At 42.9% G+C, this 12,929-nt stretch overlaps 1 long non-coding RNA gene across 1 annotated transcript; it reads left to right on the plus strand.

Moving 5' to 3' along the window:
* The first annotated feature begins 3,453 nt into the window (after nt 1-3,453).
* LOC131514927 (uncharacterized) lies at nt 3,454-10,662 on the plus strand. The gene is made up of 5 exons (XR_009263346.1): nt 3,454-3,922; nt 5,512-5,570; nt 6,343-6,469; nt 8,845-9,201; nt 10,422-10,662. It is a non-coding gene; the product is annotated as an uncharacterized LOC131514927 (long non-coding RNA).
* Nucleotides 10,663-12,929: the final 2,267 nt, after the last annotated feature.

Consider the following 12,929-nt stretch of genomic DNA (forward strand, 5'->3'; position numbering starts at 1 on the left):
AAGGAAAGAGAGGGATGGGGGGAAGGGGGAGGAAAAGAGAAAGAGAGAAGATGCAGGACTGAAAGAATATACAGTCCATAATCCCGAAAAGATTCCTCCAGGAGGAATTTTTCCGACCACGCACCTTAATGGAAATGACTTCACCCTACAAACCACCAATCTGCAGGGCTGAGTGAGAGCTAGGGGCAACCTTTTCAGTGCGAACCCCGAGCCACTGGGGAAGCACTGAGAACACTGCCACAGGGACGTGCCCTCTTTCGCCATCCAGTGCGGCAGGAGGGTGAGGGTGAGAGGGAGCACTCCCATCTATCAGCTGCATAGCCTGGGCAGGACATTTGATCCTCGTGTGACTCGCTCTCTCCAGCCATAAGATGGGGATAGCATCACTGTATTTCACGGGCTCACTGTGGCAGTCCCCTGAGTTAATACATGCAAAGGGCTTAGAACGTTGCCCGACACATAGTAAGCGCTACATGACCGTGTTATTTTTGTTAAGGTATATTGGCATGAGTCATGGACTGTGAGACCCCAAAGGGGGGGGGGGGGTTGGTCACCAAACTGTAAAGAACCAGAATAATTTAAAAGTATCTCTGTCTTTCTAAAAGTCTCTCTGAAACACTGTGTACTTGGTCTTATCCATGTCCCATAGAAAGTACCATTTAAATTCTGCTAGGGGCACCTGGGTGGCTCAGTCGGTTGAGCGACCGACTTCGGCTCAGGTCACGATCTCGCGGTCTGTGAGTTCGAGCCCCGCGTCGGGCTCTGTGCTGACGGCTCAGAGCCTGGAGCCTGCTTCGGATTCTGTGTCTCCCTCTCTCTCTGCCCCTCCCCCGCTCATGCTCTGTCTCTCTCTGTCTCAGAAATAAACATTAAAAAAAAATCATAAGTTCTACTAGAAATATCACATGTGATTAGCAACAGAGCTATTTTCTGTTCTCATTAGGGGGATTCTGTGTGTGTGTGTGTGTGTGTGTGTGTGTGTGTGTGAGTGGGTACAATTCCAAATAATAATACGTGCCATTTATGAGGCCTTTAGATTTGCTAGGCTAGATAATTTATATACGTTAACTCTAAGTCACAAAGCAATCCTCTCAGGAAGATAAGACTATCTTCATTCTACAGATAGGAAAAGGCAAAGTTCAAGACCACAGAACTAGTAAGTAATGTGGCCCAGATGCTAAACCAGGTCAGCCAGACCCGTCCTTTGTCCTCCAGTCTGGCCTCCACCAAGCCATCTCTTCTGCCCAGGCTCCTTTCATCGGACCCCTTTGTAGTTATTAAGCTGTTGTAACAACCTCTGTCTCGTCTCTCTGTCTCTCTGTCTCTGTCTCTGTCGCTCTTTCTTCTCTCACCCATTTGTAGGTAATGAGGTGTCCACTGACTGGGACCACGCTCTAACATTTTGTAAAGCTGAAGAAAATTTGCCCCTGGACCATTAGAAAACATTCCTACCAGAGCTGAATTTACATCCAGGGCAGACTCTTCCTCTCCCCTTTTTCCTAAGAATAGCCCACAACACAAATCTGAAGTCAATCCACACCAATTGAGGACGGGCTGTGGGCACCAAAATGACCACAACGTGACCGCAGATGCCTTTGAGAAGTTAGTTAGAATGAGGTCATTCTAGCTAACGTGTCCGTGCTGAGCGTCTGCCAGCCTGGGTTTGAAACACTTTACTTGTATCATTTCTTAGGCTCTCCAGATGTATCCTGAGAGCTGACAGTTATTAGTAATCTGAATTTATAGATGAGGAAGGTGAGAAACCAGGAGTTGAGTGACATACTCAAGGTCACCCTGCAACAACAGGGTGGATGGCACGTTCAGGTTCAGGCTCAGGGTCTTTGGATGCCAATAGATAGAGAGATAGAGAGAGAGATAGGCCCTTTAGCTGAATTTTTCTCTGTATAATCAGGATAAGCAAGAGCGACCCTTATGCTGGCATAAAAATGTGCCAGGCCAATGACAGGAAGAACATAGCAGTATTTTAGTGGAAGGAGCCAGCTCTCCAGGCCCTCGGGGGCAGGGGTAGGGGAGGCAGGCAGGGAGGCAGCTCTACAAGGGGAAGGACGAGCCTGGGCTGGTCGGGCTCCCAGAGAGACGCCACACCTAGTGATAATAATGCGAGTTATGCTCTGTGCGGTATTTCCCGTCATGTATAAAGTAGATTTTTAAAATTATTTTTTAATGTGTATTTATTTTTGAGAGAGAGAGAGAGAGAGACAGAGCATGAACAGGGGACAGGCAGAGAGAGAAGGAGGCACAGAATCCAAAGCAGGCTCCAGGCAGAGAGCCCGATCTGGGGCTCAAATTCACTAACTAAGAGATCATGACCTGAGCTGAAGTTGGCTGCTTAACCAACTGAGCCACCCAGGAGCCCCTGCCTGTCATGTTACACCATATATGGAAATACTCCTGGTCTCCACTGTGCTGTGGGCCACGGAGGGTAGTGACTGTCCAGTTCTACTGAGCAGCAAAGCAGCACACCCTGTCCCTTCTGGGTCACAGAGGCGGGCACCCTAGAGAGCCGGGTCCAGAGCTTCCTTCTCCTGGGGGTTTCAAGATGATAAATCAGGCACAGTGGAGCAAATGCCTCGTTGAGAACTCCCAGAAAAAGCTAGGGAACAGCTTCAGGTCTCTTCATTTCTGGCAATCAAGCTGGTGAAGGTTTATCCTTTATCTGTAAACATAGGGATATAAGGCCAGTACATGGGTTTTTGTTCGTTTGTTTTTTATGTGTTGTTAAATATATGCTTGAAAAAGAAGAAAAAAAGGAGGAAGAAGTGAGGAAGAAAGAGGAGGAGGTGGAGGAGGAAATGACAACAAGCAAACAGTATTTAGTAAGGCAGGACACGTGCATACCCTGTGACTTAGCAATTCTATTCCTGAATGTTTACCCAACAGAAATGGGTACAGATGATCACCAAAGCCTGAAGTCTTAAAAGCAGCGAGCGCTATTTGTAATAGTCCCCAAACTGGAAATTACCCAATGTACACCAACAGTAGAGAGGACAAAGAAATCGAGAATAGTCATCAAATAGAACATGATCCACCAATGAGAGTAAACAATTGATGACTTCACGCAACCGCGTGAGTGAATCTCACAGACACAGCTGAAAAAGAAGTGAGATGCCAAAGTGTGTCAGCTCTATGAGTCCATCTAGACCAAGTTCAAGAACAGGTCAGGCAATCTATGCTGGGAGGCCAGGGTGCTGTTGATCCTTGTTGAGGGAAGTGGGGATGGTTGGAAGAGGGCAGGAAGGGAATTTCTGGGTGCAGGTAAGATTCTGTCATTTGCTCAGGTGACGGGTCAGTTGAAAAAAAGAAAAGAAAAAAGATGTCTGATCCCTTAACTAAAGACCAGAATGCCTGGGCAGGGCCATGGCCCTGTCACTGGCCCCACAGAGAGCAGAGCAAATTTTCATGTCCAGATTTGGAGGCAGGCATGCGAATGAGGAGTACCTCTCCTGTGGGTGACCGCATAATGCCATGACAAGACAAAGTGGGAGAGGGAGACTGCATGCCACATGCAGGCTTATATAGGTCAGGGATGGGGCAGTGTGGGGACGGCAGAGAGACGGGGAGAGGGCATTTTGTGGGCAACCATAACTCTGGGAGCATGTGGCTTAAAATCGTATCTGCCGTGGAAGGGACCTTGCTGATCGCGGTGTGCAACTGGCTAACCTTCTATTCGGAGATCAGAAGCCACAGTCTACTGAAATAATCAGTCTCTCTGTTGACTATCCAAAGTCCTTGCGTAGTAGCCTCCTCATTGATTGAAGACCTTTCAACTCTTTGGCCTCCAAAAGCAAGCCTGAAGTGACTCACCGTTCCAAAAAACTTGGGCTTGGCTGGTGATAAGAGGGTTTCAAAAATATTAGTAATTGTTAATATCATCTTCTGGAACAAAGCACTTCCCAGTAAAGTGAGTAGGCTTTTCCTGAGTCTTTGACACACCACAGTGGCCTATAGAGTTTCTTATTAATGCTGCAGGCTCCTGGAAGAATAGTGTCACCCATGTTAGCACTGACACCAATCAGACACTGAACAGGGCTGGAGACGGTTGTCTTTGACAGCTTATCTGAGAATCAGCTGGGATGGCCGCAAAGAGGCCTCAACTCAGTATCAGACTCTATGCGGGGGATCCATGACCCTTATCACTCTTTAGCTTCTCTAAGCGTCTAGGGTACCTGCTTCTCTGCACATAAAGAAAGACGATACACGCCTATCGAGAAAGTTCTGAGAAGAGTGCTTTCATATATGATGTAATTGAATTTGGTGTAGAGGTGGTCAACCTGCTCGTAAAACGAGAAAGATTGGACACATAACATATTTCCTCTTGATGCTGGAATTGATATGTGACTTGTTAACCTTGCATTCATAGTTTGGGGTTAAACTTGCATTTAGCACACAATTATGAGCTTAAGGTATCAGGAAGTCTACCGCCCAGAATGAGCTAGGACTTGAAAAGGATACAAAACTCAATATTAGGAAAATACAAAGGGAAATTACAGGAGGAGTTTTGAGTTTTATTTGAGCAAGAAGAACAAGGAAGAAATCTGCCCACTGCCCAGGGCACGTGAGGTAATGTTGATAGATTTCAGAGAGATCGCAGAATAGCCCAAGTGTGGTGTTCTCTGCAGTGAAGGCTTTTCAGAGGGGGAAAGGCAGGTCAACGGAAGTCCAAGATTTGTGGGTAGTTTTCAGAAGAGGTGAAGCGGATGGCATGTCACCAAGCAGAGGGGGTCAGGTTTCTCTGACTCGGGCAAGTGAGGATGGAAACAGAGAGGAGGTTTCTTAACTACCTATCATGATCTTTGAGCAGTCAGAGAGAGCAAGGAAAGTATCCAGAAAAGAAAAAAACGCACATATAACATACTGATTTGGTCTCAGGAAACTGTGGATCAGCAAGATGATGTCAGTACTAGATAAAATCCTAGGGCGATGTATTAAAAGGATGGCCCGTGATGTAGTGACATGGTGATCCCTGGGAGACGTGCTGCTTTCTGGAGACAGCATCTGGTTCATTAGAACAAGTCCATCTGGACAGTGCTCATTTCCTTAATTGATGGGTTTACGAGAGAAATAGGAACAGTGAATACAGATTTTGGCATGGTTTTGACCAAGGGTCCCATGACATCCTTGCAGACAAAAGGGAAAGATGTGTCCCTATTAATGGATTCGTGGTTGTTTGCAGCGATATAGCTCTACCATGCTGGTTAATGCATCCTGGATGGAGGTCTCTAGTGGAAAGACTCAGCACCGACGCTCCCTCCTGCTCCACAGCTTTACAACTATCTTAAGGGGATTTATATGGTGCCCAGATCACATCTGTGAGTGTTGAAGAAAATCTACATTTGTGGTAGGGATATAAAGACAGAATATAGACTAGTCTGATAGAATTGGAACCCTAAAATGGTTTTAATAGACTGGAGTAAGGGAACCAATTTAATCTATCCAAATCTCAATTTTCTCACCTGTAAAATGGGGTTAGCAATAATCTCTTTCCCACAGGACGGCAGGGAGATTCCATCAAGATAATGGATTAAAACCGAGGAACAAAAAAACCTCAGGTGAGCAACAGACGACAGTAACAGCCTGTCCAGCAGCATTTGTATTTCCAAAGATTGGATGACATTTTAATTAAGTTTGTTGAAATTCAATCTACTTTTTCTAAAACTTGGAATTGAATTTCATAGTCAAGTGTTGATCTTGATCAATTTGCACTCTTGTAAATTAAACATTTGTATGCTAAAAGCAGGTATTAGCATTTTTATGCCTTTTGCAAAGTAAAATTATGGGCAGAAAAAAAAAAAGACTATGGATTTAGTGCCATGTTGAGCACACGGTTACACTCAAATACTATTTCCGTTGTTATTACTAATAATACAGTGACAGGCAAGAAGTAAAAACAAAATTTCTGGACTTAGGTCCAAAAATCAACTCCATTTCTATAGAACCAGGAAGGTGTAAGTTAACAGAAACTTACCAGACGAATACATAAGCCTTTGTGTTAACCTTAAACCCAGTCTGAGCCCAGAGTGTATATAACTGTCACTAAAATCCCGTATATGACATAGGTTGTGTCAACAGAACGTTGGTGTCCAGAACCAGGAAAGCAGCTATTTTATCGGCCTGTCGCAGATCTCCACACCAGAGGTGCTAAGTTCAGGGAAGGAGCACAGTCTTCTCAGCCCCTGATGAAATTAGAATCATTTGGGGAGAATTAAAAACTACCGATGTCTGGGTCCCAATCCAGGACTATTAAATCAAAATTCTGGGGATGGTGTTGAGAACTACCATGTTTAAATTAAATAATGACTTTTAGGAGCTTTTTCCTTACAGCTCCATGTAGGATGGTGATGGGATCTGAAACTCAACTATCTGAAGAATGATTAAAGAAAGATCCAGGGTTTAATTAAGAGAGGTAGACGGGTGCCTTCAAACAACCAAAAGACTGTGATGTGGGAGGGTAAGAATTATTTTTCCTGTCTGCAGAGGGCGGAGCTTAGACCATTGTATGAGTTACACAGAAATATATGTTTATTTAAAATAAGAAAATAAAATACATGTTTATTTAAAAATTTAAAAACCATGTTTATTTAAAATTAAACGTTTTTATTTAAATAAGAACATGTTTATTTAAAAAAAATACATGTTTATTTAAAATATCCCAAACAATTACATTTGCTAGAAAATTAAATGAGTTACTTTGGGAAATGATTAAATTCCTGTGGGTGCTGGCATTCAATATTTTCATAACTGCTTTCCAGGGATGTTATAGAAGGGGGCTATATACTTAACGGAGTTTATGTTTCTTTCTTTTTAAAAAAAAATATTTTTAATGTTTATTTATTTTTGAGAGAGAGAGAGAGAGAGAGAGACAGAGCATGAGTGGGGAAGGGGCAGAGAGAGGGAGACAGAATCTGAAGCAGGCTCCAGGCTCGGAGCTGTCAGCACAGAGCCCCATGTGGGGCTAGAACACACGAACCGTGAGATCGTGACCTGAGCCGAAGTCAGATGCTTAACCTACTGAGCCACCCAGGCGACCCAAGGAGTCTATGTTTCAATCAATTAATGAATTTATAATTGTCTTTAAAATTAGTATCCTTTTAGATGATGAAACTGACCGAATTCACTAAGTAGTCAGGGGTCAGACACTGACACAAGTCAGGGGTCACTTGGTGACTTGTCACCCCCTTGAACTCTTCTGGCCCCAGACTCCACCCTCCATCAAGGACTCCAGTGATAAGAGCACTGTAAGACTGGACGGGGGTTTGTGGGAAATGACCCGTTACCCTCCAATCATAGCGCATCTGTGAGAGACTTAATCGAGCCAGAGATTCAGATAACAATGCGAGTGAAATCCGGAATCCTGGCCTCTTTGGTAATTTTCTATTGCTCTTTCCTACTATTCTAATCTCTGAGGCAGATTGAATCCTGATAAAGGTACTTCATAGTAAAAGTCTTCACCATAGTACAAAAGATTTTTCATCTTCAGCCAATGACCCATTTATTTGTGAACAGTCAATACAACTGAATTCCAGTAAAATCAAGGATTTGGATAGTCCCTTGACGGTTATGACAATAGAGGATTAAATTTGTACGTCAGAGCTGACGGTCCTGGAATACCATCTGTTTAGTCCCCTCCTTGCTGTTCCTATTTTTAATGCGCTGTTCTTTCTGAATATGAATCACATTTCTGTGCCAATAAGTCTGCATTGCTGTAGGTAAATGATTATTAGTTCATCAAAAGGGATGAAAAGCACCTTGGCAAAGAAGAGAGGTTTATTTCATCCAGGTTATTCATTAGTGATCAGAGAACAAGAGCTATCATATTAATTCTGTGAAATTCCAACCCATCCCTTTGTTTCGCCGCCAAAGATTACCAGGGAGAAAGTCCTTTCCTTTTAACCTTGGATCTCAGTCTCAAGACAATTTGTTTTTAAAAAAAGGCTTTTTGGTCTTTAATTGACCCAGTAAATGGGGAAACTGTTTTAACCTGATTACTTCACATCTTTGTTTATGTGTGTGTTTTATTTCATCCATCATGACTTTCCAAATGATCGTCTGGTTTGACCAATGTAGTATACCATCAAAGGGTAGCAAGACATATCTTCATGGCTGAATTCAGTTAGATTGTCCTGAATCCACAACCAAAATGGGTCAAAGTAGAATTCATAGACTTAGAACATTTCAGATGTTTAAAAAATATTTGTTGAAGGGGCACCTGGGTGGCTCAGTCGGTTAAGCGTCCGACTTCAGCTCAGGTCATGATCTCACAGTTAGTGGGTTTGAGCCCCGCATCGGGCTCTGCGCTGACAGCTCAGAGCCTGGAGCCTGCTTCGGATTCTGTGTCTCCCTTTCTCTCTGCCCCCCCCCCTCCCCCACTGGCACTCTGTCTCTGTCTCTTGAAAATAAATAAATGTTAAAAAAAAATAAAATAAATATCTGTTGAATTAGTGAGTAATCCCCATGATATTAACAACAACTAAAAAATTATTTTTATGCCACCATTGATTCATGTGATTCACTTTATGCTAGAGGAATTCTATAGCTTTGTGGCACGTGCTGTTAGTTCCTTTCCCACTATCCCTTCTGTCACTTCTCAGTCGCTACCAGGACCCCAGCTTTGTTGAGGGCAGCAGTGTGCTCAGGAATATACACTGGGCACTAGTAGGAAGCATTGATACAGTCCTAAGCCAATGAGAAGAAAGCCTGACCTGCCGGATGTATTTGAGAAAGCTTTTCGCTTTCTTACGGAGTGCTTTTAGAAGAAATAGGTCAACTTAAAGCATGATGTCAATGTTAGAAAAAAAAGTTTTGAATTTTGTTTTTGTGTTCCAGGATATTTTACAGTTGAAACACACAAACAGGTTGTTTAGCTGATGACGCTCTCTGTCGTCAGATGGAGATCAGCAGCTGTGCAAATTCCATGCTGCTTTCAGGGCTGAGCTGGAGCTCAGAGATGTAAACAGTGTGAGCTGGTCACACCACGTGCAAAGGCCCGCCCAATCCCCTACCGCTCTTCCAGAGAAGTTCCAGGCTTCCCAGAGCCCAGGAGAGAGCAACCACATCAGGGCTTCCGGGCCCATCAGAGTCCAGGGGCCTCCTGAACAGCTACTAATTTGGCTCTCAAAGGCAGAATGCTCACTTCGAAAACAAAAAGGACCCCAGCTTTGTTAGAAGACTGATGGATGAAAGGTAAGAAAAGAATGAGCCCAGGTTCTGGGAAGTGTTCAAAACAATGTGGTTACCTGCTTTATTCTGGGCAAATCCAAATAGACCAAGCCTGTCCTCAGCCCTCCATCCTTCGGGGCTCTCTCATGTCCAAGTTAACATTTGCACTACTGCCCTCTGTTGGATAGAAACGGAACTTCACTCTGGTATCTTGTTTTTCTTGTAAGCCAACTTAAGTAGGTCAGAAAGATTTGAGCTGAGCTCTAAGCCCAGTCAGCTCCCAACCGCTTATTCAAAGCCAAAATTCTCAAGAAGCACATTCCCCACCCCCCCCAAACGGCAATTGGGAGCATCGATGGCTCCTGTGATTCTAAAACCAGTGCACCCTACTTTACGAAGTGGATGGTTATCAAAGGCTCTAAGGCAGTGATTTCTAAACTTTATTTTTCACTAGCTAAGCATATTATTCAGGCAAACTCTTGGATAAGCTGCTTAGTGTAAAGCCAGGGCTCATTTCAGCCCCACAGCAGCCCCTGCAATGCCTCCACAGAAACAAAGCACTCAGCAGAGGCCAGTTTGAAAAAAATCCAGGGGCGTCTGTGTGGCTCAGGTGCTTAGTTAAGCAGCCAACTTTTGATTTTGGCTCCAGTCATGATCTCAGGTCATGAGATCAAGCCCCAGGGTGGAATCTGTGGTGGGCAAGGAGCCTGCTTGAGATTCTCTTTTCTCTCCCTCTCCCCCTGCCTTTCGCCAATGCATGTGCTCACTATCTCTCAAAAAACAAACAAAAAAACAAAAAACAAACAAAAAACAAAAACAAAAACAACCACTCTGAGAGATCTCATATTTGGAGAAAACCTAGAAGGAAGAATGCTTTGCAAATCACTTTCTCTGTTTAAAACTGCTTTTTAATGAATTGATTTCCAAAACATAAAGTACTTCCCCCGCTCCAAAAAAATTTAAAGTATCGATTCTCATACTTCCTCGACAAAAATTCTGTCAAGTCTCTGAAGCTTAGTGAGCCAAAGTATGTCTGTAGGTAACTTTATGGTTATCAAAAGAAACGGGAACAATCTGGAATGTGCAGAAGTTAGAGGGCTATATTCTTGTTCATACAAGATGGTCTCTGGGGCTGTCTTCTAACATACCCACAAGCTGCTTGTTTGTGACTAATTTGATGCTATAGGGAGGCCCTTAGCTGTGATGCAGGATTAAAAATTCATTTTCTTGTTTCCTAATAACAGATCTATCTCCTGGGCTAGACTCACTACGGGCAAGAACTGAAATTTTAAGAAGCTAAAAAGAACTAACATGCAGTGAGAAATATGAATGCTCCCATGGAACACTCTCTACTATGGCAGACCTACGGGATGTCTTAGCTCATCAGCCCAAGACCAACAGGAACAGATCTGACATCTAAAAAAAAAAAAAAATCACATTTCTCACAATGTAAAAGCATTGTAATGTGAAAGGCTGAACTCCAGAGGAACTATGAAACATCTCAGCCATTGAAGGCAGAGCTGAGTTATTACAGGATATGAGAAAAAGTGGAATTAAGGTGCACATTAAGTTCAGGGCTGTGAGGAAAGGCTCACCATCGAGTTTGGACTATGATGTGGAACGGCAACACTGTTTCTCTGGACACAACAAAGTTCAGATAGATGTGGAATATTGTGCCCAGACACCCCTCACATCTGGGTTGGAAATCGAGGCAGCTTCGCTGTATCAAAATGACTGAGATCCTCTAGGCAAAATGGACTGTTTCCTCCTTACTGATGAATTCCAACCACAATATTTCTGATACCTATGCTATTAGAGAAGAATGCTTCTCAGTGAATAAAGAAGCAGTGGTCACTCCAACAAGAAGGTTGCATGACACTTTATAGCTGCGGCATGTCCTTGGGAGGAATGTTGTTTCCCATAAACTTTGCAGCTGGCTCTCTCATGTCTGTTAGCCCAACTTGATGAATGGCTGGCCATATGTTTACTTTCTCAGTCCAAGCTAATTTGTACTTTCTCAGCAGGATAGCGGATGACTGACGATCTGAGTTAGCTGGGCAAGCACAGAAATAGACAACGAGAGCAAGATAGCTGGTGATTCCCATATTTGAGAGCATCAGGCCAGGATAGGTCCCCTCGAGTTGGCCTTCGACCCTTACTCTTTTCCTTTCCTTCCATTGCTCCTAGGCCCTTCCTTATCTTTCCCCGGGGAGAAGGTGAAGGATAGCAAAGCTTTCATGTGACACGTTCTTCCTTTAGATGTGCTAATATTTTCAGTCAAACTTTTCTTCTTTCTGTTATGGTCCATACTGTCTTGTCTTCATAGTTTAATTCTGAGGGGGGAATGGGGGGGGGGTCATAGCTAGTTTCTGAATTATTGGGGGAGACACCTCACAGGTTGCCCTTGATGGGTTTCCGAACATGCTATCCCCCAAATATGGCACCTTGCCACACTGAATATCTTAGGCTGAAGGAATTTGAGAAAACAGCAGAAGCAGGAAGGTCACTCTGACCTCTCTCTACCCACCTTGTTCCTCTGAAAGCAGGAGATAAATCTCCTATGTGCAAGCTCCCACCACCAGGAGGAAGGGAGACATCCTTATCACCAAACACAGGGAATTGGGCTGAGAAAGCTGTATAAACAAACCTTGTTATTTCTTCTTCATTTTACGATCCCTAGCCCAAACCTCTTTGTCTTCTGGATCCTTCACAAATTTATTATTTCTTTGTCTATACAATATGAAAATTTCCTGCGCTGGTCACTTCTTCGGGTTTTCATCCTCTTGCGAAGGCTTCTGTATACCTGCACAAATTCAATAAAATCTGTATGTTTTTCTCTTGTTAATCTTTGTCGATTTAATTTTCATGCCCAGCCAGGGACCGTAAAAGGGTCGAGGGAAACTTTTATCTCGCCTACATCGTAAAATATACCTGAGAAATACACTTGAGAAACTGTATTTGTTTAATGTGAGTGAAATGGACCAAATAATCTTTGGTAAAAGGATTATAATTTTGGTTGAAGTTGTAATTTGACCTCAGGCAAACCAAAATAAAATACTGAAAAAAACTTCTAAATGAAACTGAATATCCCATGTTTATTGAGAAATATGGTAGCTTGTTTACTGTGGCTTAACTCTTTGCCAAACTAATTGGGGAAGAAAAGTGATTTTCAGCCCTGAGCCTTTTTTATATTTAAAGGAAATGCTTATATGTACATATGTCCCTTTTAAAAAATGTATGAGAAAGTTAATAAATGACTCTTAATTAGCTTTTAAATCAAAGGTTTTCTTGATGGGACTTCTACATAATTTTCTGAATTTTCCAAATGAGGTGGATCTGAAATCCCCAGGGCAATTTCTGCCCATGGAAAAGTTGGATAAGCCTGGACTTCCCGAGTGATGTCACAGTGAGACTTGAGCTTTGATAATCAGCAATTTCAAGACCACGCCAACATTTCAAGAGACTGTCCAAGAAAACAAATATGAGATTTCTGTTTGAGGTTCAGTTGAAATAATACAGTGTTGTTTCCATTAAGTGCCTATAATTGCATATTCAAAACTCTTAAAATATCTTGCTATGCAATATCGAAATATCTTGAAGAGCACTCTTAAAAGACTGTCTAGTGGGGTGTCCAGACTACAACAATTTTATGAGATGAAAACAAGTTGTAGAACAGTAGGGACAGCAATCCCAGTTTGGCTGGGGAAAAAAATAGGAAAGGAAAGAAAAAGAAAAAAGAAAAAGAAAAAAAA

Source organism: Neofelis nebulosa, chromosome 6, assembly GCF_028018385.1.
Source record: "Neofelis nebulosa isolate mNeoNeb1 chromosome 6, mNeoNeb1.pri, whole genome shotgun sequence".
In the NCBI taxonomy this organism is placed as follows: Eukaryota; Metazoa; Chordata; class Mammalia; order Carnivora; family Felidae; genus Neofelis; species Neofelis nebulosa.